We start from the raw sequence: 18932 nt of genomic DNA, 5'->3' as shown, positions 1-18932 counted from the left end.
TGGGGCCCGCTGGGGCCCGCGGTCCTCTGAGCCTCCTGCGGGCCTAGGCGCAGCCCAGCCGTGGCCCTGAGCGCCCATCCTGCCCGGCACCTGCGCGGTGCCCAAACCCACCTGGAGCCACCAGCGCCGGCGCCCAGAGCTCGTCAGCCCCGCCCCTTCGCCCCACCGAGACCCCCCCCCTTGCCCCCACGCCGCCCTCCAAGCACAGAACCTTGCTGAGGGTGCAGACGAGCGACATGCAGCCACACGGACAGGCACACAGACACACTCGCAGGCACCCACGCCAAGTGAGACAGCCGGCCGGCGCAAGCTCGTCAGCCAGGGCCACAGCCAGAGCACCCACCCGTGAGAGGCCGGGGCCAGAGGAAGGGACGGGAGGCCCGGGGGTCAGGAGAGACAGAGACGGAAAGAGATGAAGGTTCAGAGACAGGCTCCCAAGACGGCGAGAGGGCAGAGGCAGAGGCAGAGGCAGATGCAGACAGACAGACAGACACGAGCGCGCAGGCACACCCAGGGAGGGAGAGCCAGAGAGAGGGAGACACAGAGCGACCGACAGAGAGACGGAAAGCGGGACACGGACAGGGGACAGGGGATGGCATCCCATCCGAGACGGACACTCTGGCACAGACCGTCACACACCGCAGAGAGCGGCCCGTGCGCAAGGGAGGGGGCGTCAGCCTTGGGCCGGGCGAGCCCGGGCTGGACGCGGTGCCCTGGGGCTGGCAATCACCCGTGGGGACCCCAAGACTTCCTCGCAGCCGAGGTCTCAAAGGTCCCCTTCGGCTTGGCTCCCTGAGGCGAGACCCAGCCCCCGCCCCCAGGCCAGAAGCTGAGTGTGGGAGAGAGTGTGCGTGTGAGTGTGTCGGTGGGCGACGGTGGGGTCGGGTCGACTGGGGGGCCGGGTGGATACCCACAGTGGAGGGGGGAGGGTGTGGCGGCCGGGCCTTTGGAAGCCTGTGTGGTCCTCTTGCTGTCTCTCTCTCTCCCTCTTTCTCCGTCTCCCTTACTTGTGGTTTCCGGCTCTTGACCTGTCTGGGCTGCGGGGGGTGTGTCTGTGTTTGGGGGGCGGGGGGGCGGGCGTGAGGGTGTGTGTGTGTGTGTGTGTGTGTGTGTGTGTGTGTTGTGCGCCCGCGCCTGCGGGAGACCTCGAGGTTGCCTGGCAGGATGCGTCTGGGGGTGGGGCTGGGGCCCCGGCCCCGCCCAGAATTGCCTGAGGCCTGCCAAGGGAGCCCCAGACAGAGACCCCCGCGCCCCCGCCCCCGCCGTTCCTCTGGTTTCCTGGACGCCGAAAGCCCAGGGGCTCGCGGGCCGCGCGGAGGCAACCCAGGTCTGCAGCGGGAGTCGGGGCCCCGGCCACCCAACCTGAGAGGGGCTGGAAGGCAGGCGGCGGCTCTGAGCGCGGTGGGGTGCCAGGGGCCAGCGGCAGGCGGGGCTTGCGGTGCGGCTGGGGCCCGGGGCTAAAGGAGAGGGGAGGCAGGGAAAAAAAGAGACAACAAAAAGCCTACAGCACCCGGTATTCCCAGGCGGTCTCCCATCCAAGTACTAACCGGGCCCGACCCTGCTTAGCTTCCGAGATCAGACGAGATCGGGCGCGTTCAGGGTGGTATGGCCGTAGACGGAGGCGGCTGCCGCCAGGCGCCCTAAGAGCCCTGCGCTGCGCCTGCCTTTCGCTCTGACCTGCCGGTCGGGCCAGCCGGCGGCCGCAGCTCTCCAGCTCTCCACGGAGCGCGCGCTGCACTTGAGCTGCACCACCCGCGACCGGACTCCCGGCGGCCCGGTGGCCGGCCCACGCCGCCCCGCCCCCCGCCCCCCGTCACCCCCGGCCAACACTCGGCCGGCCCGGCCCGGGGGACCACAGGGCTTCCGGGACCCGGAGCAGCCGGCCGGGTGTGCCTGCCGGGGGCTGTAGGGGGGAGGGTGGAGTGAGGGGCGCGGAGGTCTTGGCGCTCTCCCACCCTGGGACCCTCCAGGCACCACCCGGCTCGGGGGCCGCCGCCCCTCCCCCACCCCCTCGCCCACCTCCCCAAGGCGTTCGCTGCCCAGGGCCACGTGGCGCCGGATCTGTCTGGCCTCGGGGCCCGCTGGGGCCCGCTGGGGCCCGCGGTCCTCTGAGCCTCCTGCGGGCCTAGGCGCAGCCCAGCCGTGGCCCTGAGCGCCCATCCTGCCCGGCACCTGCGCGGTGCCCAAACCCACCTGGAGCCACCAGCGCCGGCGCCCAGAGCTCGTCAGCCCCGCCCCTTCGCCCCACCGAGACCCCCCCCCCCTTGCCCCCACGCCGCCCTCCAAGCACAGGACCTTGCTGAGGGTGCAGACGAGCGACATGCAGCCACACGGACAGGCACACAGACACACTCGCAGGCACCCACGCTAAGTGAGACAGCCGGCCGGCGCAAGCTCGTCAGCCAGGGCCACAGCCAGAGCACCCACCCGTGAGAGGCCGGGGCCAGAGGAAGGGACGGGAGGCCCGGGGGTCAGGAGAGACAGAGACGGAAAGAGATGAAGGTTCAGAGACAGGCTCCCAAGACGGCGAGAGGGCAGAGGCAGAGGCAGAGGCAGATGCAGACAGACAGACAGACACGAGCGCGCAGGCACACCCAGGGAGGGAGAGCCAGAGAGAGGGAGACACAGAGCGACCGACAGAGAGACGGAAAGCGGGACACGGACAGGGGACAGGGGATGGCATCCCATCCGAGACGGACACTCTGGCACAGACCGTCACACACCGCAGAGAGCGGCCCGTGCGCAAGGGAGGGGGCGTCAGCCTTGGGCCGGGCGAGCCCGGGCTGGACGCGGTGCCCTGGGGCTGGCAATCACCCGTGGGGACCCCAAGACTTCCTCGCAGCCGAGGTCTCAAAGGTCCCCTTCGGCTTGGCTCCCTGAGGCGAGACCCAGCCCCCGCCCCCAGGCCAGAAGCTGAGTGTGGGAGAGAGTGTGCGTGTGAGTGTGTCGGTGGGCGACGGTGGGGTCGGGTCGACTGGGGGGCCGGGTGGATACCCACAGTGGAGGGGGGAGGGTGTGGCGGCCGGGCCTTTGGAAGCCTGTGTGGTCCTCTTGCTGTCTCTCTCTCTCCCTCTTTCTCCGTCTCCCTTACTTGTGGTTTCCGGCTCTTGACCTGTCTGGGCTGCGGGGGGTGTGTCTGTGTTTGGGGGGCGGGGGGGCGGGCGTGAGGGTGTGTGTGTGTGTGTGTGTGTGTTGTGCGCCCGCGCCTGCGGGAGACCTCGAGGTTGCCTGGCAGGATGCGTCTGGGGGTGGGGCTGGGGCCCCGGCCCCGCCCAGAATTGCCTGAGGCCTGCCAAGGGAGCCCCAGACAGAGACCCCCGCGCCCCCGCCCCCGCCGTTCCTCTGGTTTCCTGGACGCCGAAAGCCCAGGGGCTCGCGGGCCGCGCGGAGGCAACCCAGGTCTGCAGCGGGAGTCGGGGCCCCGGCCACCCAACCTGAGAGGGGCTGGAAGGCAGGCGGCGGCTCTGAGCGCGGTGGGGTGCCAGGGGCCAGCGGCAGGCGGGGCTTGCGGTGCGGCTGGGGCCCGGGGCTAAAGGAGAGGGGAGGCAGGGAAAAAAAGAGACAACAAAAAGCCTACAGCACCCGGTATTCCCAGGCGGTCTCCCATCCAAGTACTAACCGGGCCCGACCCTGCTTAGCTTCCGAGATCAGACGAGATCGGGCGCGTTCAGGGTGGTATGGCCGTAGACGGAGGCGGCTGCCGCCAGGCGCCCTAAGAGCCCTGCGCTGCGCCTGCCTTTCGCTCTGACCTGCCGGTCGGGCCAGCCGGCGGCCGCAGCTCTCCAGCTCTCCACGGAGCGCGCGCTGCACTTGAGCTGCACCACCCGCGACCGGACTCCCGGCGGCCCGGTGGCCGGCCCACGCCGCCCCGCCCCCCGCCCCCCGTCACCCCCGGCCAACACTCGGCCGGCCCGGCCCGGGGGACCACAGGGCTTCCGGGACCCGGAGCAGCCGGCCGGGTGTGCCTGCCGGGGGCTGTAGGGGGGAGGGTGGAGTGAGGGGCGCGGAGGTCTTGGCGCTCTCCCACCCTGGGACCCTCCAGGCACCACCCGGCTCGGGGGCCGCCGCCCCTCCCCCACCCCCCCACCCCCTCGCCCACCTCCCCAAGGCGTTCGCTGCCCAGGGCCACGTGGCCCCGGATCTGTCTGGCCTCGGGGCCCGCTGGGGCCCGCTGGGGCCCGCGGTCCTCTGAGCCTCCTGCGGGCCTAGGCGCAGCCCAGCCGTGGCCCTGAGCGCCCATCCTGCCCGGCACCTGCGCGGTGCCCAAACCCACCTGGAGCCACCAGCGCCGGCGCCCAGAGCTCGTCAGCCCCGCCCCTTCGCCCCACCGAGACCCCCCCCCTTGCCCCCACGCCGCCCTCCAAGCACAGAACCTTGCTGAGGGTGCAGACGAGCGACATGCAGCCACACGGACAGGCACACAGACACACTCGCAGGCACCCACGCCAAGTGAGACAGCCGGCCGGCGCAAGCTCGTCAGCCAGGGCCACAGCCAGAGCACCCACCCGTGAGAGGCCGGGGCCAGAGGAAGGGACGGGAGGCCCGGGGGTCAGGAGAGACAGAGACGGAAAGAGATGAAGGTTCAGAGACAGGCTCCCAAGACGGCGAGAGGGCAGAGGCAGAGGCAGAGGCAGATGCAGACAGACAGACAGACACGAGCGCGCAGGCACACCCAGGGAGGGAGAGCCAGAGAGAGGGAGACACAGAGCGACCGACAGAGAGACGGAAAGCGGGACACGGACAGGGGACAGGGGATGGCATCCCATCCGAGACGGACACTCTGGCACAGACCGTCACACACCGCAGAGAGCGGCCCGTGCGCAAGGGAGGGGGCGTCAGCCTTGGGCCGGGCGAGCCCGGGCTGGACGCGGTGCCCTGGGGCTGGCAATCACCCGTGGGGACCCCAAGACTTCCTCGCAGCCGAGGTCTCAAAGGTCCCCTTCGGCTTGGCTCCCTGAGGCGAGACCCAGCCCCCGCCCCCAGGCCAGAAGCTGAGTGTGGGAGAGAGTGTGCGTGTGAGTGTGTCGGTGGGCGACGGTGGGGTCGGGTCGACTGGGGGGCCGGGTGGATACCCACAGTGGAGGGGGGAGGGTGTGGCGGCCGGGCCTTTGGAAGCCTGTGTGGTCCTCTTGCTGTCTCTCTCTCTCCCTCTTTCTCCGTCTCCCTTACTTGTGGTTTCCGGCTCTTGACCTGTCTGGGCTGCGGGGGGTGTGTCTGTGTTTGGGGGGCGGGGGGGCGGGCGTGAGGGTGTGTGTGTGTGTGTGTGTGTGTGTGTGTGTGTGTTGTGCGCCCGCGCCTGCGGGAGACCTCGAGGTTGCCTGGCAGGATGCGTCTGGGGGTGGGGCTGGGGCCCCGGCCCCGCCCAGAATTGCCTGAGGCCTGCCAAGGGAGCCCCAGACAGAGACCCCCGCGCCCCCGCCCCCGCCGTTCCTCTGGTTTCCTGGACGCCGAAAGCCCAGGGGCTCGCGGGCCGCGCGGAGGCAACCCAGGTCTGCAGCGGGAGTCGGGGCCCCGGCCACCCAACCTGAGAGGGGCTGGAAGGCAGGCGGCGGCTCTGAGCGCGGTGGGGTGCCAGGGGCCAGCGGCAGGCGGGGCTTGCGGTGCGGCTGGGGCCCGGGGCTAAAGGAGAGGGGAGGCAGGGAAAAAAAGAGACAACAAAAAGCCTACAGCACCCGGTATTCCCAGGCGGTCTCCCATCCAAGTACTAACCGGGCCCGACCCTGCTTAGCTTCCGAGATCAGACGAGATCGGGCGCGTTCAGGGTGGTATGGCCGTAGACGGAGGCGGCTGCCGCCAGGCGCCCTAAGAGCCCTGCGCTGCGCCTGCCTTTCGCTCTGACCTGCCGGTCGGGCCAGCCGGCGGCCGCAGCTCTCCAGCTCTCCACGGAGCGCGCGCTGCACTTGAGCTGCACCACCCGCGACCGGACTCCCGGCGGCCCGGTGGCCGGCCCACGCCGCCCCGCCCCCCGCCCCCCGTCACCCCCGGCCAACACTCGGCCGGCCCGGCCCGGGGGACCACAGGGCTTCCGGGACCCGGAGCAGCCGGCCGGGTGTGCCTGCCGGGGGCTGTAGGGGGGAGGGTGGAGTGAGGGGCGCGGAGGTCTTGGCGCTCTCCCACCCTGGGACCCTCCAGGCACCACCCGGCTCGGGGGCCGCCGCCCCTCCCCCACCCCCTCGCCCACCTCCCCAAGGCGTTCGCTGCCCAGGGCCACGTGGCGCCGGATCTGTCTGGCCTCGGGGCCCGCTGGGGCCCGCTGGGGCCCGCGGTCCTCTGAGCCTCCTGCGGGCCTAGGCGCAGCCCAGCCGTGGCCCTGAGCGCCCATCCTGCCCGGCACCTGCGCGGTGCCCAAACCCACCTGGAGCCACCAGCGCCGGCGCCCAGAGCTCGTCAGCCCCGCCCCTTCGCCCCACCGAGACCCCCCCCCCCTTGCCCCCACGCCGCCCTCCAAGCACAGGACCTTGCTGAGGGTGCAGACGAGCGACATGCAGCCACACGGACAGGCACACAGACACACTCGCAGGCACCCACGCTAAGTGAGACAGCCGGCCGGCGCAAGCTCGTCAGCCAGGGCCACAGCCAGAGCACCCACCCGTGAGAGGCCGGGGCCAGAGGAAGGGACGGGAGGCCCGGGGGTCAGGAGAGACAGAGACGGAAAGAGATGAAGGTTCAGAGACAGGCTCCCAAGACGGCGAGAGGGCAGAGGCAGAGGCAGAGGCAGATGCAGACAGACAGACAGACACGAGCGCGCAGGCACACCCAGGGAGGGAGAGCCAGAGAGAGGGAGACACAGAGCGACCGACAGAGAGACGGAAAGCGGGACACGGACAGGGGACAGGGGATGGCATCCCATCCGAGACGGACACTCTGGCACAGACCGTCACACACCGCAGAGAGCGGCCCGTGCGCAAGGGAGGGGGCGTCAGCCTTGGGCCGGGCGAGCCCGGGCTGGACGCGGTGCCCTGGGGCTGGCAATCACCCGTGGGGACCCCAAGACTTCCTCGCAGCCGAGGTCTCAAAGGTCCCCTTCGGCTTGGCTCCCTGAGGCGAGACCCAGCCCCCGCCCCCAGGCCAGAAGCTGAGTGTGGGAGAGAGTGTGCGTGTGAGTGTGTCGGTGGGCGACGGTGGGGTCGGGTCGACTGGGGGGCCGGGTGGATACCCACAGTGGAGGGGGGAGGGTGTGGCGGCCGGGCCTTTGGAAGCCTGTGTGGTCCTCTTGCTGTCTCTCTCTCTCCCTCTTTCTCCGTCTCCCTTACTTGTGGTTTCCCGCTCTTGACCTGTCTGGGCTGCGGGGGGTGTGTCTGTGTTTGGGGGGCGGGGGGGCGGGCGTGAGGGTGTGTGTGTGTGTGTGTGTGTGTTGTGCGCCCGCGCCTGCGGGAGACCTCGAGGTTGCCTGGCAGGATGCGTCTGGGGGTGGGGCTGGGGCCCCGGCCCCGCCCAGAATTGCCTGAGGCCTGCCAAGGGAGCCCCAGACAGAGACCCCCGCGCCCCCGCCCCCGCCGTTCCTCTGGTTTCCTGGACGCCGAAAGCCCAGGGGCTCGCGGGCCGCGCGGAGGCAACCCAGGTCTGCAGCGGGAGTCGGGGCCCCGGCCACCCAACCTGAGAGGGGCTGGAAGGCAGGCGGCGGCTCTGAGCGCGGTGGGGTGCCAGGGGCCAGCGGCAGGCGGGGCTTGCGGTGCGGCTGGGGCCCGGGGCTAAAGGAGAGGGGAGGCAGGGAAAAAAAGAGACAACAAAAAGCTTACAGCACCCGGTATTCCCAGGCGGTCTCCCATCCAAGTACTAACCGGGCCCGACCCTGCTTAGCTTCCGAGATCAGACGAGATCGGGCGCGTTCAGGGTGGTATGGCCGTAGACGGAGGCGGCTGCCGCCAGGCGCCCTAAGAGCCCTGCGCTGCGCCTGCCTTTCGCTCTGACCTGCCGGTCGGGCCAGCCGGCGGCCGCAGCTCTCCAGCTCTCCACGGAGCGCGCGCTGCACTTGAGCTGCACCACCCGCGACCGGACTCCCGGCGGCCCGGTGGCCGGCCCACGCCGCCCCGCCCCCCGCCCCCCGTCACCCCCGGCCAACACTCGGCCGGCCCGGCCCGGGGGACCACAGGGCTTCCGGGACCCGGAGCAGCCGGCCGGGTGTGCCTGCCGGGGGCTGTAGGGGGGAGGGTGGAGTGAGGGGCGCGGAGGTCTTGGCGCTCTCCCACCCTGGGACCCTCCAGGCACCACCCGGCTCGGGGGCCGCCGCCCCTCCCCCACCCCCTCGCCCACCTCCCCAAGGCGTTCGCTGCCCAGGGCCACGTGGCCCCGGATCTGTCTGGCCTCGGGGCCCGCTGGGGCCCGCTGGGGCCCGCGGTCCTCTGAGCCTCCTGCGGGCCTAGGCGCAGCCCAGCCGTGGCCCTGAGCGCCCATCCTGCCCGGCACCTGCGCGGTGCCCAAACCCACCTGGAGCCACCAGCGCCGGCGCCCAGAGCTCGTCAGCCCCGCCCCTTCGCCCCACCGAGACCCCCCCCCCCCTTGCCCCCACGCCGCCCTCCAAGCACAGAACCTTGCTGAGGGTGCAGACGAGCGACATGCAGCCACACGGACAGGCACACAGACACACTCGCAGGCACCCACGCCAAGTGAGACAGCCGGCCGGCGCAAGCTCGTCAGCCAGGGCCACAGCCAGAGCACCCACCCGTGAGAGGCCGGGGCCAGAGGAAGGGACGGGAGGCCCGGGGGTCAGGAGAGACAGAGACGGAAAGAGATGAAGGTTCAGAGACAGGCTCCCAAGACGGCGAGAGGGCAGAGGCAGAGGCAGAGGCAGATGCAGACAGACAGACAGACACGAGCGCGCAGGCACACCCAGGGAGGGAGAGCCAGAGAGAGGGAGACACAGAGCGACCGACAGAGAGACGGAAAGCGGGACACGGACAGGGGACAGGGGATGGCATCCCATCCGAGACGGACACTCTGGCACAGACCGTCACACACCGCAGAGAGCGGCCCGTGCGCAAGGGAGGGGGCGTCAGCCTTGGGCCGGGCGAGCCCGGGCTGGACGCGGTGCCCTGGGGCTGGCAATCACCCGTGGGGACCCCAAGACTTCCTCGCAGCCGAGGTCTCAAAGGTCCCCTTCGGCTTGGCTCCCTGAGGCGAGACCCAGCCCCCGCCCCCAGGCCAGAAGCTGAGTGTGGGAGAGAGTGTGCGTGTGAGTGTGTCGGTGGGCGACGGTGGGGTCGGGTCGACTGGGGGGCCGGGTGGATACCCACAGTGGAGGGGGGAGGGTGTGGCGGCCGGGCCTTTGGAAGCCTGTGTGGTCCTCTTGCTGTCTCTCTCTCTCCCTCTTTCTCCGTCTCCCTTACTTGTGGTTTCCGGCTCTTGACCTGTCTGGGCTGCGGGGGGTGTGTCTGTGTTTGGGGGGCGGGGGGGCGGGCGTGAGGGTGTGTGTGTGTGTGTGTGTGTGTTGTGCGCCCGCGCCTGCGGGAGACCTCGAGGTTGCCTGGCAGGATGCGTCTGGGGGTGGGGCTGGGGCCCCGGCCCCGCCCAGAATTGCCTGAGGCCTGCCAAGGGAGCCCCAGACAGAGACCCCCGCGCCCCCGCCCCCGCCGTTCCTCTGGTTTCCTGGACGCCGAAAGCCCAGGGGCTCGCGGGCCGCGCGGAGGCAACCCAGGTCTGCAGCGGGAGTCGGGGCCCCGGCCACCCAACCTGAGAGGGGCTGGAAGGCAGGCGGCGGCTCTGAGCGCGGTGGGGTGCCAGGGGCCAGCGGCAGGCGGGGCTTGCGGTGCGGCTGGGGCCCGGGGCTAAAGGAGAGGGGAGGCAGGGAAAAAAAGAGACAACAAAAAGCCTACAGCACCCGGTATTCCCAGGCGGTCTCCCATCCAAGTACTAACCGGGCCCGACCCTGCTTAGCTTCCGAGATCAGACGAGATCGGGCGCGTTCAGGGTGGTATGGCCGTAGACGGAGGCGGCTGCCGCCAGGCGCCCTAAGAGCCCTGCGCTGCGCCTGCCTTTCGCTCTGACCTGCCGGTCGGGCCAGCCGGCGGCCGCAGCTCTCCAGCTCTCCACGGAGCGCGCGCTGCACTTGAGCTGCACCACCCGCGACCGGACTCCCGGCGGCCCGGTGGCCGGCCCACGCCGCCCCGCCCCCCGCCCCCCGTCACCCCCGGCCAACACTCGGCCGGCCCGGCCCGGGGGACCACAGGGCTTCCGGGACCCGGAGCAGCCGGCCGGGTGTGCCTGCCGGGGGCTGTAGGGGGGAGGGTGGAGTGAGGGGCGCGGAGGTCTTGGCGCTCTCCCACCCTGGGACCCTCCAGGCACCACCCGGCTCGGGGGCCGCCGCCCCTCCCCCACCCCCTCGCCCACCTCCCCAAGGCGTTCGCTGCCCAGGGCCACGTGGCCCCGGATCTGTCTGGCCTCGGGGCCCGCTGGGGCCCGCTGGGGCCCGCGGTCCTCTGAGCCTCCTGCGGGCCTAGGCGCAGCCCAGCCGTGGCCCTGAGCGCCCATCCTGCCCGGCACCTGCGCGGTGCCCAAACCCACCTGGAGCCACCAGCGCCGGCGCCCAGAGCTCGTCAGCCCCGCCCCTTCGCCCCACCGAGACCCCCCCCCCCTTGCCCCCACGCCGCCCTCCAAGCACAGGACCTTGCTGAGGGTGCAGACGAGCGACATGCAGCCACACGGACAGGCACACAGACACACTCGCAGGCACCCACGCTAAGTGAGACAGCCGGCCGGCGCAAGCTCGTCAGCCAGGGCCACAGCCAGAGCACCCACCCGTGAGAGGCCGGGGCCAGAGGAAGGGACGGGAGGCCCGGGGGTCAGGAGAGACAGAGACGGAAAGAGATGAAGGTTCAGAGACAGGCTCCCAAGACGGCGAGAGGGCAGAGGCAGAGGCAGAGGCAGATGCAGACAGACAGACAGACACGAGCGCGCAGGCACACCCAGGGAGGGAGAACCAGAGAGAGGGAGACACAGAGCGACCGACAGAGAGACGGAAAGCGGGACACGGACAGGGGACAGGGGATGGCATCCCATCCGAGACGGACACTCTGGCACAGACCGTCACACACCGCAGAGAGCGGCCCGTGCGCAAGGGAGGGGGCGTCAGCCTTGGGCCGGGCGAGCCCGGGCTGGACGCGGTGCCCTGGGGCTGGCAATCACCCGTGGGGACCCCAAGACTTCCTCGCAGCCGAGGTCTCAAAGGTCCCCTTCGGCTTGGCTCCCTGAGGCGAGACCCAGCCCCCGCCCCCAGGCCAGAAGCTGAGTGTGGGAGAGAGTGTGCGTGTGAGTGTGTCGGTGGGCGACGGTGGGGTCGGGTCGACTGGGGGGCCGGGTGGATACCCACAGTGGAGGGGGGAGGGTGTGGCGGCCGGGCCTTTGGAAGCCTGTGTGGTCCTCTTGCTGTCTCTCTCTCTCCCTCTTTCTCCGTCTCCCTTACTTGTGGTTTCCGGCTCTTGACCTGTCTGGGCTGCGGGGGGTGTGTCTGTGTTTGGGGGGCGGGGGGGCGGGCGTGAGGGTGTGTGTGTGTGTGTGTGTGTGTGTGTGTGTGTTGTGCGCCCGCGCCTGCGGGAGACCTCGAGGTTGCCTGGCAGGATGCGTCTGGGGGTGGGGCTGGGGCCCCGGCCCCGCCCAGAATTGCCTGAGGCCTGCCAAGGGAGCCCCAGACAGAGACCCCCGCGCCCCCGCCCCCGCCGTTCCTCTGGTTTCCTGGACGCCGAAAGCCCAGGGGCTCGCGGGCCGCGCGGAGGCAACCCAGGTCTGCAGCGGGAGTCGGGGCCCCGGCCACCCAACCTGAGAGGGGCTGGAAGGCAGGCGGCGGCTCTGAGCGCGGTGGGGTGCCAGGGGCCAGCGGCAGGCGGGGCTTGCGGTGCGGCTGGGGCCCGGGGCTAAAGGAGAGGGGAGGCAGGGAAAAAAAGAGACAACAAAAAGCCTACAGCACCCGGTATTCCCAGGCGGTCTCCCATCCAAGTACTAACCGGGCCCGACCCTGCTTAGCTTCCGAGATCAGACGAGATCGGGCGCGTTCAGGGTGGTATGGCCGTAGACGGAGGCGGCTGCCGCCAGGCGCCCTAAGAGCCCTGCGCTGCGCCTGCCTTTCGCTCTGACCTGCCGGTCGGGCCAGCCGGCGGCCGCAGCTCTCCAGCTCTCCACGGAGCGCGCGCTGCACTTGAGCTGCACCACCCGCGACCGGACTCCCGGCGGCCCGGTGGCCGGCCCACGCCGCCCCGCCCCCCGCCCCCCGTCACCCCCGGCCAACACTCGGCCGGCCCGGCCCGGGGGACCACAGGGCTTCCGGGACCCGGAGCAGCCGGCCGGGTGTGCCTGCCGGGGGCTGTAGGGGGGAGGGTGGAGTGAGGGGCGCGGAGGTCTTGGCGCTCTCCCACCCTGGGACCCTCCAGGCACCACCCGGCTCGGGGGCCGCCGCCCCTCCCCCACCCCCTCGCCCACCTCCCCAAGGCGTTCGCTGCCCAGGGCCACGTGGCCCCGGATCTGTCTGGCCTCGGGGCCCGCTGGGGCCCGCTGGGGCCCGCGGTCCTCTGAGCCTCCTGCGGGCCTAGGCGCAGCCCAGCCGTGGCCCTGAGCGCCCATCCTGCCCGGCACCTGCGCGGTGCCCAAACCCACCTGGAGCCACCAGCGCCGGCGCCCAGAGCTCGTCAGCCCCGCCCCTTCGCCCCACCGAGACCCCCCCCCCCCTTGCCCCCACGCCGCCCTCCAAGCACAGGACCTTGCTGAGGGTGCAGACGAGCGACATGCAGCCACACGGACAGGCACACAGACACACTCGCAGGCACCCACGCTAAGTGAGACAGCCGGCCGGCGCAAGCTCGTCAGCCAGGGCCACAGCCAGAGCACCCACCCGTGAGAGGCTGGGGCCAGAGGAAGGGACGGGAGGCCCGGGGGTCAGGAGAGACAGAGACGGAAAGAGATGAAGGTTCAGAGACAGGCTCCCAAGACGGCGAGAGGGCAGAGGCAGAGGCAGAGGCAGATGCAGACAGACAGACAGACACGAGCGCGCAGGCACACCCAGGGAGGGAGAGCCAGAGAGAGGGAGACACAGAGCGACCGACAGAGAGACGGAAAGCGGGACACGGACAGGGGACAGGGGATGGCATCCCATCCGAGACGGACACTCTGGCACAGACCGTCACACACCGCAGAGAGCGGCCCGTGCGCAAGGGAGGGGGCGTCAGCCTTGGGCCGGGCGAGCCCGGGCTGGACGCGGTGCCCTGGGGCTGGCAATCACCCGTGGGGACCCCAAGACTTCCTCGCAGCCGAGGTCTCAAAGGTCCCCTTCGGCTTGGCTCCCTGAGGCGAGACCCAGCCCCCGCCCCCAGGCCAGAAGCTGAGTGTGGGAGAGAGTGTGCGTGTGAGTGTGTCGGTGGGCGACGGTGGGGTCGGGTCGACTGGGGGGCCGGGTGGATACCCACAGTGGAGGGGGGAGGGTGTGGCGGCCGGGCCTTTGGAAGCCTGTGTGGTCCTCTTGCTGTCTCTCTCTCTCCCTCTTTCTCCGTCTCCCTTACTTGTGGTTTCCGGCTCTTGACCTGTCTGGGCTGCGGGGGGTGTGTCTGTGTTTGGGGGGCGGGGGGGCGGGCGTGAGGGTGTGTGTGTGTGTGTGTGTGTGTGTGTGTGTGTGTGTTGTGCGCCCGCGCCTGCGGGAGACCTCGAGGTTGCCTGGCAGGATGCGTCTGGGGGTGGGGCTGGGGCCCCGGCCCCGCCCAGAATTGCCTGAGGCCTGCCAAGGGAGCCCCAGACAGAGACCCCCGCGCCCCCGCCCCCGCCGTTCCTCTGGTTTCCTGGACGCCGAAAGCCCAGGGGCTCGCGGGCCGCGCGGAGGCAACCCAGGTCTGCAGCGGGAGTCGGGGCCCCGGCCACCCAACCTGAGAGGGGCTGGAAGGCAGGCGGCGGCTCTGAGCGCGGTGGGGTGCCAGGGGCCAGCGGCAGGCGGGGCTTGCGGTGCGGCTGGGGCCCGGGGCTAAAGGAGAGGGGAGGCAGGGAAAAAAAGAGACAACAAAAAGCCTACAGCACCCGGTATTCCCAGGCGGTCTCCCATCCAAGTACTAACCGGGCCCGACCCTGCTTAGCTTCCGAGATCAGACGAGATCGGGCGCGTTCAGGGTGGTATGGCCGTAGACGGAGGCGGCTGCCGCCAGGCGCCCTAAGAGCCCTGCGCTGCGCCTGCCTTTCGCTCTGACCTGCCGGTCGGGCCAGCCGGCGGCCGCAGCTCTCCAGCTCTCCACGGAGCGCGCGCTGCACTTGAGCTGCACCACCCGCGACCGGACTCCCGGCGGCCCGGTGGCCGGCCCACGCCGCCCCGCCCCCCGCCCCCCGTCACCCCCGGCCAACACTCGGCCGGCCCGGCCCGGGGGACCACAGGGCTTCCGGGACCCGGAGCAGCCGGCCGGGTGTGCCTGCCGGGGGCTGTAGGGGGGAGGGTGGAGTGAGGGGCGCGGAGGTCTTGGCGCTCTCCCACCCTGGGACCCTCCAGGCACCACCCGGCTCGGGGGCCGCCGCCCCTCCCCCACCCCCTCGCCCACCTCCCCAAGGCGTTCGCTGCCCAGGGCCACGTGGCCCCGGATCTGTCTGGCCTCGGGGCCCGCTGGGGCCCGCTGGGGCCCGCGGTCCTCTGAGCCTCCTGCGGGCCTAGGCGCAGCCCAGCCGTGGCCCTGAGCGCCCATCCTGCCCGGCACCTGCGCGGTGCCCAAACCCACCTGGAGCCACCAGCGCCGGCGCCCAGAGCTCGTCAGCCCCGCCCCTTCGCCCCACCGAGACCCCCCCCCCCCTTGCCCCCACGCCGCCCTCCAAGCACAGGACCTTGCTGAGGGTGCAGACGAGCGACATGCAGCCACACGGACAGGCACACAGACACACTCGCAGGCACCCACGCTAAGTGAGACAGCCGGCCGGCGCAAGCTCGTCAGCCAGGGCCACAGCCAGAGCACCCACCCGTGAGAGGCTGGGGCCAGAGGAAGGGACGGGAGGCCCGGGGGTCAGGAGAGACAGAGACGGAAAGAGATGAAGGTTCAGAGACAGGCTCCCAAGACGGCGAGAGGGCAGAGGCAGAGGCAGAGGCAGATGCAGACAGACAGACAGACACGAGCGCGCAGGCACACCCAGGGAGGGAGAGCCAGAGAGAGGGAGACACAGAGCGACCGACAGAGAGACGGAAAGCGGGACACGGACAGGGGACAGGGGATGGCATCCCATCCGAGACGGACACTCTGGCACAGACCGTCACACACCGCAGAGAGCGGCCCGTGCGCAAGGGAGGGGGCGTCAGCCTTGGGCCGGGCGAGCCCGGGCTGGACGCGGTGCCCTGGGGCTGGCAATCACCCGTGGGGACCCCAAGACTTCCTCGCAGCCGAGGTCTCAAAGGTCCCCTTCGGCTTGGCTCCCTGAGGCGAGACCCAGCCCCCGCCCCCAGGCCAGAAGCTGAGTGTGGGAGAGAGTGTGCGTGTGAGTGTGTCGGTGGGCGACGGTGGGGTCGGGTCGACTGGGGGGCCGGGTGGATACCCACAGTGGAGGGGGGAGGGTGTGGCGGCCGGGCCTTTGGAAGCCTGTGTGGTCCTCTTGCTGTCTCTCTCTCTCCCTCTTTCTCCGTCTCCCTTACTTGTGGTTTCCGGCTCTTGACCTGTCTGGGCTGCGGGGGGTGTGTCTGTGTTTGGGGGGCAGGGGGGCGGGCGTGAGGGTGTGTGTGTGTGTGTGTGTGTGTGTGTGTGTGTTGTGCGCCCGCGCCTGCGGGAGACCTCGAGGTTGCCTGGCAGGATGCGTCTGGGGGTGGGGCTGGGGCCCCGGCCCCGCCCAGAATTGCCTGAGGCCTGCCAAGGGAGCCCCAGACAGAGACCCCCGCGCCCCCGCCCCCGCCGTTCCTCTGGTTTCCTGGACGCCGAAAGCCCAGGGGCTCGCGGGCCGCGCGGAGGCAACCCAGGTCTGCAGCGGGAGTCGGGGCCCCGGCCACCCAACCTGAGAGGGGCTGGAAGGCAGGCGGCGGCTCTGAGCGCGGTGGGGTGCCAGGGGCCAGCGGCAGGCGGGGCTTGCGGTGCGCCTGGGGCCCGGGGCTAAAGGAGAGGGGAGGTAGGGAAAAAAAGAGACAACAAAAAGCCTACAGCACCCGGTATTCCCAGGCGGTCTCCCATCCAAGTACTAACCGGGCCCGACCCTGCTTAGCTTCCGAGATCAGACGAGATCGGGCGCGTTCAGGGTGGTATGGCCGTAGACGGAGGCGGCTGCCGCCAGGCGCCCTAAGAGCCCTGCGCTGCGCCTGCCTTTCGCTCTGACCTGCCGGTCGGGCCAGCCGGCGGCCGCAGCTCTCCAGCTCTCCACGGAGCGCGCGCTGCACTTGAGCTGCACCACCCGCGACCGGACTCCCGGCGGCCCGGTGGCCGGCCCACGCCGCCCCGCCCCCCGCCCCCCGTCACCCCCGGCCAACACTCGGCCGGCCCGGCCCGGGGGACCACAGGGCTTCCGGGACCCGGAGCAGCCGGCCGGGTGTGCCTGCCGGGGGCTGTAGGGGGGAGGGTGGAGTGAGGGGCGCGGAGGTCTTGGCGCTCTCCCACCCTGGGACCCTCCAGGCACCACCCGGCTCGGGGGCCGCCGCCCCTCCCCCACCCCCTCGCCCACCTCCCCAAGGCGTTCGCTGCCCAGGGCCACGTGGCCCCGGATCTGTCTGGCCTCGGGGCCCGCTGGGGCCCGCTGGGGCCCGCGGTCCTCTGAGCCTCCTGCGGGCCTAGGCGCAGCCCAGCCGTGGCCCTGAGCGCCCATCCTGCCCGGCACCTGCGCGGTGCCCAAACCCACCTGGAGCCACCAGCGCCGGCGCCCAGAGCTCGTCAGCCCCGCCCCTTCGCCCCACCGAGACCCCCCCCCTCCTTGCCCCCACGCCGCCCTCCAAGCACAGGACCTTGCTGAGGGTGCAGACGAACGACATGCAGCCACACGGACAGGCACACAGACACACTCGCAGGCACCCACGCCAAGTGAGACAGCCGGCCGGCGCAAGCTCGTCAGCCAGGGCCACAGCCAGAGCACCCACCCGTGAGAGGCCGGGGCCAGAGGAAGGGACGGGAGGCCCGGGGGTCAGGAGAGACAGAGACGGAAAGAGATGAAGGTTCAGAGACAGGCTCCCAAGACGGCGAGAGGGCAGAGGCAGAGGCAGAGGCAGATGCAGACAGACAGACAGACACGAGCGCGCAGGCACACCCAGGGAGGGAGAGCCAGAGAGAGGGAGACACAGAGCGACCGACAGAGAGACGGAAAGCGGGACACGGACAGGGGACAGGGGATGGCATCCCATCCGAGACGGACACTCTGGCACAGACCGTCACACACCGCAGAGAGCGGCCCGTGCGCAAGGGAGGGGGCGTCAGCCTTGGGCCGGGCGAGCCCGGGCTGGACGCGGTGCCCTGGGGCTGGCAATCACCCGTGGGGACCCCAAGACTTCCTCGCAGCCGAGGTCTCAAAGGTCCCCTTCGGCTTGGCTCCCTGAGGCGAGACCCAGCCCCCGCCCCCAGGCCAGAAGCTGAGTGTGGGAGAGAGTGTGCGTGTGAGTGTGTCGGTGGGCGACGGTGGGGTCGGGTCGACTGGGGGGCCGGGTGGATACCCACAGTGGAGGGGGGAGGGTGTGGCGGCCGGGCCTTTGGAAGCCTGTGTGGTCCTCTTGCTGTCTCTCTCTCTCCCTCTTTCTCCGTCTCCCTTACTTGTGGTTTCCCGCTCTTGACCTGTCTGGGCTGCGGGGGGTGTGTCTGTGTTTGGGGGGCGGGGGGGCGGGCGTGAGGGTGTGTGTGTGTGTGTGTGTGTGTGTGTGTGTGTTGTGCGCCCGCGCCTGCGGGAGACCTCGAGGTTGCCTGGCAGGATGCGTCTGGGGGTGGGGCTGGGGCCCCGGCCCCGCCCAGAATTGCCTGAGGCCTGCCAAGGGAGCCCCAGACAGAGACCCCCGCGCCCCCGCCCCCGCCGTTCCTCTGGTTTCCTGGACGCCGAAAGCCCAGGGGCTCGCGGGCCGCGCGGAGGCAACCCAGGTCTGCAGCGGGAGTCGGGGCCCCGGCCACCCAACCTGAGAGGGGCTGGAAGGCAGGCGGCGGCTCTGAGCGCGGTGGGGTGCCAGGGGCCAGCGGCAGGCGGGGCTTGCGGTGCGGCTGGGGCCCGGGGCTAAAGGAGAGGGGAGGCAGGGAAAAAAAGAGACAACAAAAAGCCTACAGCACCCGGTATTCCCAGGCGGTCTCCCATCCAAGTACTAACCGGGCCCGACCCTGCTTAGCTTCCGAGATCAGACGAGATCGGGCGCGTTCAGGGTGGTATGGCCGTAGACGGAGGCGGCTGCCGCCAGGCGCCCTAAGAGCCCTGCGCTGCGCCTGCCTTTCGCTCTGACCTGCCGGTCGGGCCAGCCGGCGGCCGCAGCTCTCCAGCTCTCCACGGAGCGCGCGCTGCACTTGAGCTGCACCACCCGCGACCGGACTCCCGGCGGCCCGGTGGCCGGCCCACGCCGCCCCGCCCCCCGCCCCCCGTCACCCCCGGCCAACACTCGGCCGGCCCGGCCCGGGGGACCACAGGGCTTCCGGGACCCGGAGCAGCCGGCCGGGTGTGCCTGCCGGGGGCTGTAGGGGGGAGGGTGGAGTGAGGGGCGCGGAGGTCTTGGCGCTCTCCCACCCTGGGACCCTCCAGGCACCACCCGGCTCGGGGGCCGCCGCCCCTCCCCCACCCCCTCGCCCACCTCCCCAAGGCGTTCGCTGCCCAGGGCCACGTGGCCCCGGATCTGTCTGGCCTCGGGGCCCGCTGGGGCCCGCTGGGGCCCGCGGTCCTCTGAGCCTCCTGCGGGCCTAGGCGCAGCCCAGCCGTGGCCCTGAGCGCCCATCCTGCCCGGCACCTGCGCGGTGCCCAAACCCACCTGGAGCCACCAGCGCCGGCGCCCAGAGCTCGTCAGCCCCGCCCCTTCGCCCCACCGAGACCCCCCCCCCCCTTGCCCCCACGCCGCCCTCCAAGCA

At 71.3% G+C, this 18932-nt stretch overlaps 9 non-coding genes across 9 annotated transcripts; all 9 read right to left on the bottom strand.

Annotated features, from left to right (window-relative positions):
* Positions 1 to 1498: 1498 nt before the first annotated feature.
* LOC138087913 (5S ribosomal RNA) lies at positions 1499 to 1617 on the bottom strand. The gene has a single exon (XR_011145515.1). It is a non-coding gene; the product is annotated as a 5S ribosomal RNA (ribosomal RNA).
* A 1953-nt stretch (positions 1618 to 3570) lies between these two features.
* On the bottom strand, positions 3571 to 3689 carry LOC138087912 (5S ribosomal RNA). The gene has a single exon (XR_011145514.1). It is a non-coding gene; the product is annotated as a 5S ribosomal RNA (ribosomal RNA).
* Positions 3690 to 5660: 1971 nt separating this feature from the next.
* LOC138087911 (5S ribosomal RNA) lies at positions 5661 to 5779 on the bottom strand. The gene has a single exon (XR_011145513.1). It is a non-coding gene; the product is annotated as a 5S ribosomal RNA (ribosomal RNA).
* Positions 5780 to 7732: 1953 nt separating this feature from the next.
* Positions 7733 to 7851, bottom strand: LOC138088018 (5S ribosomal RNA). Its single transcript, XR_011145616.1, has one exon. It is a non-coding gene; the product is annotated as a 5S ribosomal RNA (ribosomal RNA).
* Positions 7852 to 9805: 1954 nt separating this feature from the next.
* On the bottom strand, positions 9806 to 9924 carry LOC138087910 (5S ribosomal RNA). The gene has a single exon (XR_011145512.1). It is a non-coding gene; the product is annotated as a 5S ribosomal RNA (ribosomal RNA).
* Positions 9925 to 11887: 1963 nt separating this feature from the next.
* LOC138087909 (5S ribosomal RNA) lies at positions 11888 to 12006 on the bottom strand. The gene has a single exon (XR_011145511.1). It is a non-coding gene; the product is annotated as a 5S ribosomal RNA (ribosomal RNA).
* A 1968-nt stretch (positions 12007 to 13974) lies between these two features.
* Positions 13975 to 14093, bottom strand: LOC138087908 (5S ribosomal RNA). Its single transcript, XR_011145510.1, has one exon. It is a non-coding gene; the product is annotated as a 5S ribosomal RNA (ribosomal RNA).
* Positions 14094 to 16057: 1964 nt separating this feature from the next.
* On the bottom strand, positions 16058 to 16176 carry LOC138087906 (5S ribosomal RNA). Its single transcript, XR_011145508.1, has one exon. It is a non-coding gene; the product is annotated as a 5S ribosomal RNA (ribosomal RNA).
* A 1964-nt stretch (positions 16177 to 18140) lies between these two features.
* On the bottom strand, positions 18141 to 18259 carry LOC138087905 (5S ribosomal RNA). The gene has a single exon (XR_011145507.1). It is a non-coding gene; the product is annotated as a 5S ribosomal RNA (ribosomal RNA).
* Positions 18260 to 18932: the final 673 nt, after the last annotated feature.

The sequence above is a fragment of the Capricornis sumatraensis genome, chromosome 10 (genome assembly GCF_032405125.1).
Source record: "Capricornis sumatraensis isolate serow.1 chromosome 10, serow.2, whole genome shotgun sequence".
In the NCBI taxonomy this organism is placed as follows: Eukaryota; Metazoa; Chordata; class Mammalia; order Artiodactyla; family Bovidae; genus Capricornis; species Capricornis sumatraensis.
Note: the sequence above shows the minus strand (reverse complement) of the source record. Positions and strands in the feature narration are given on the sequence as shown.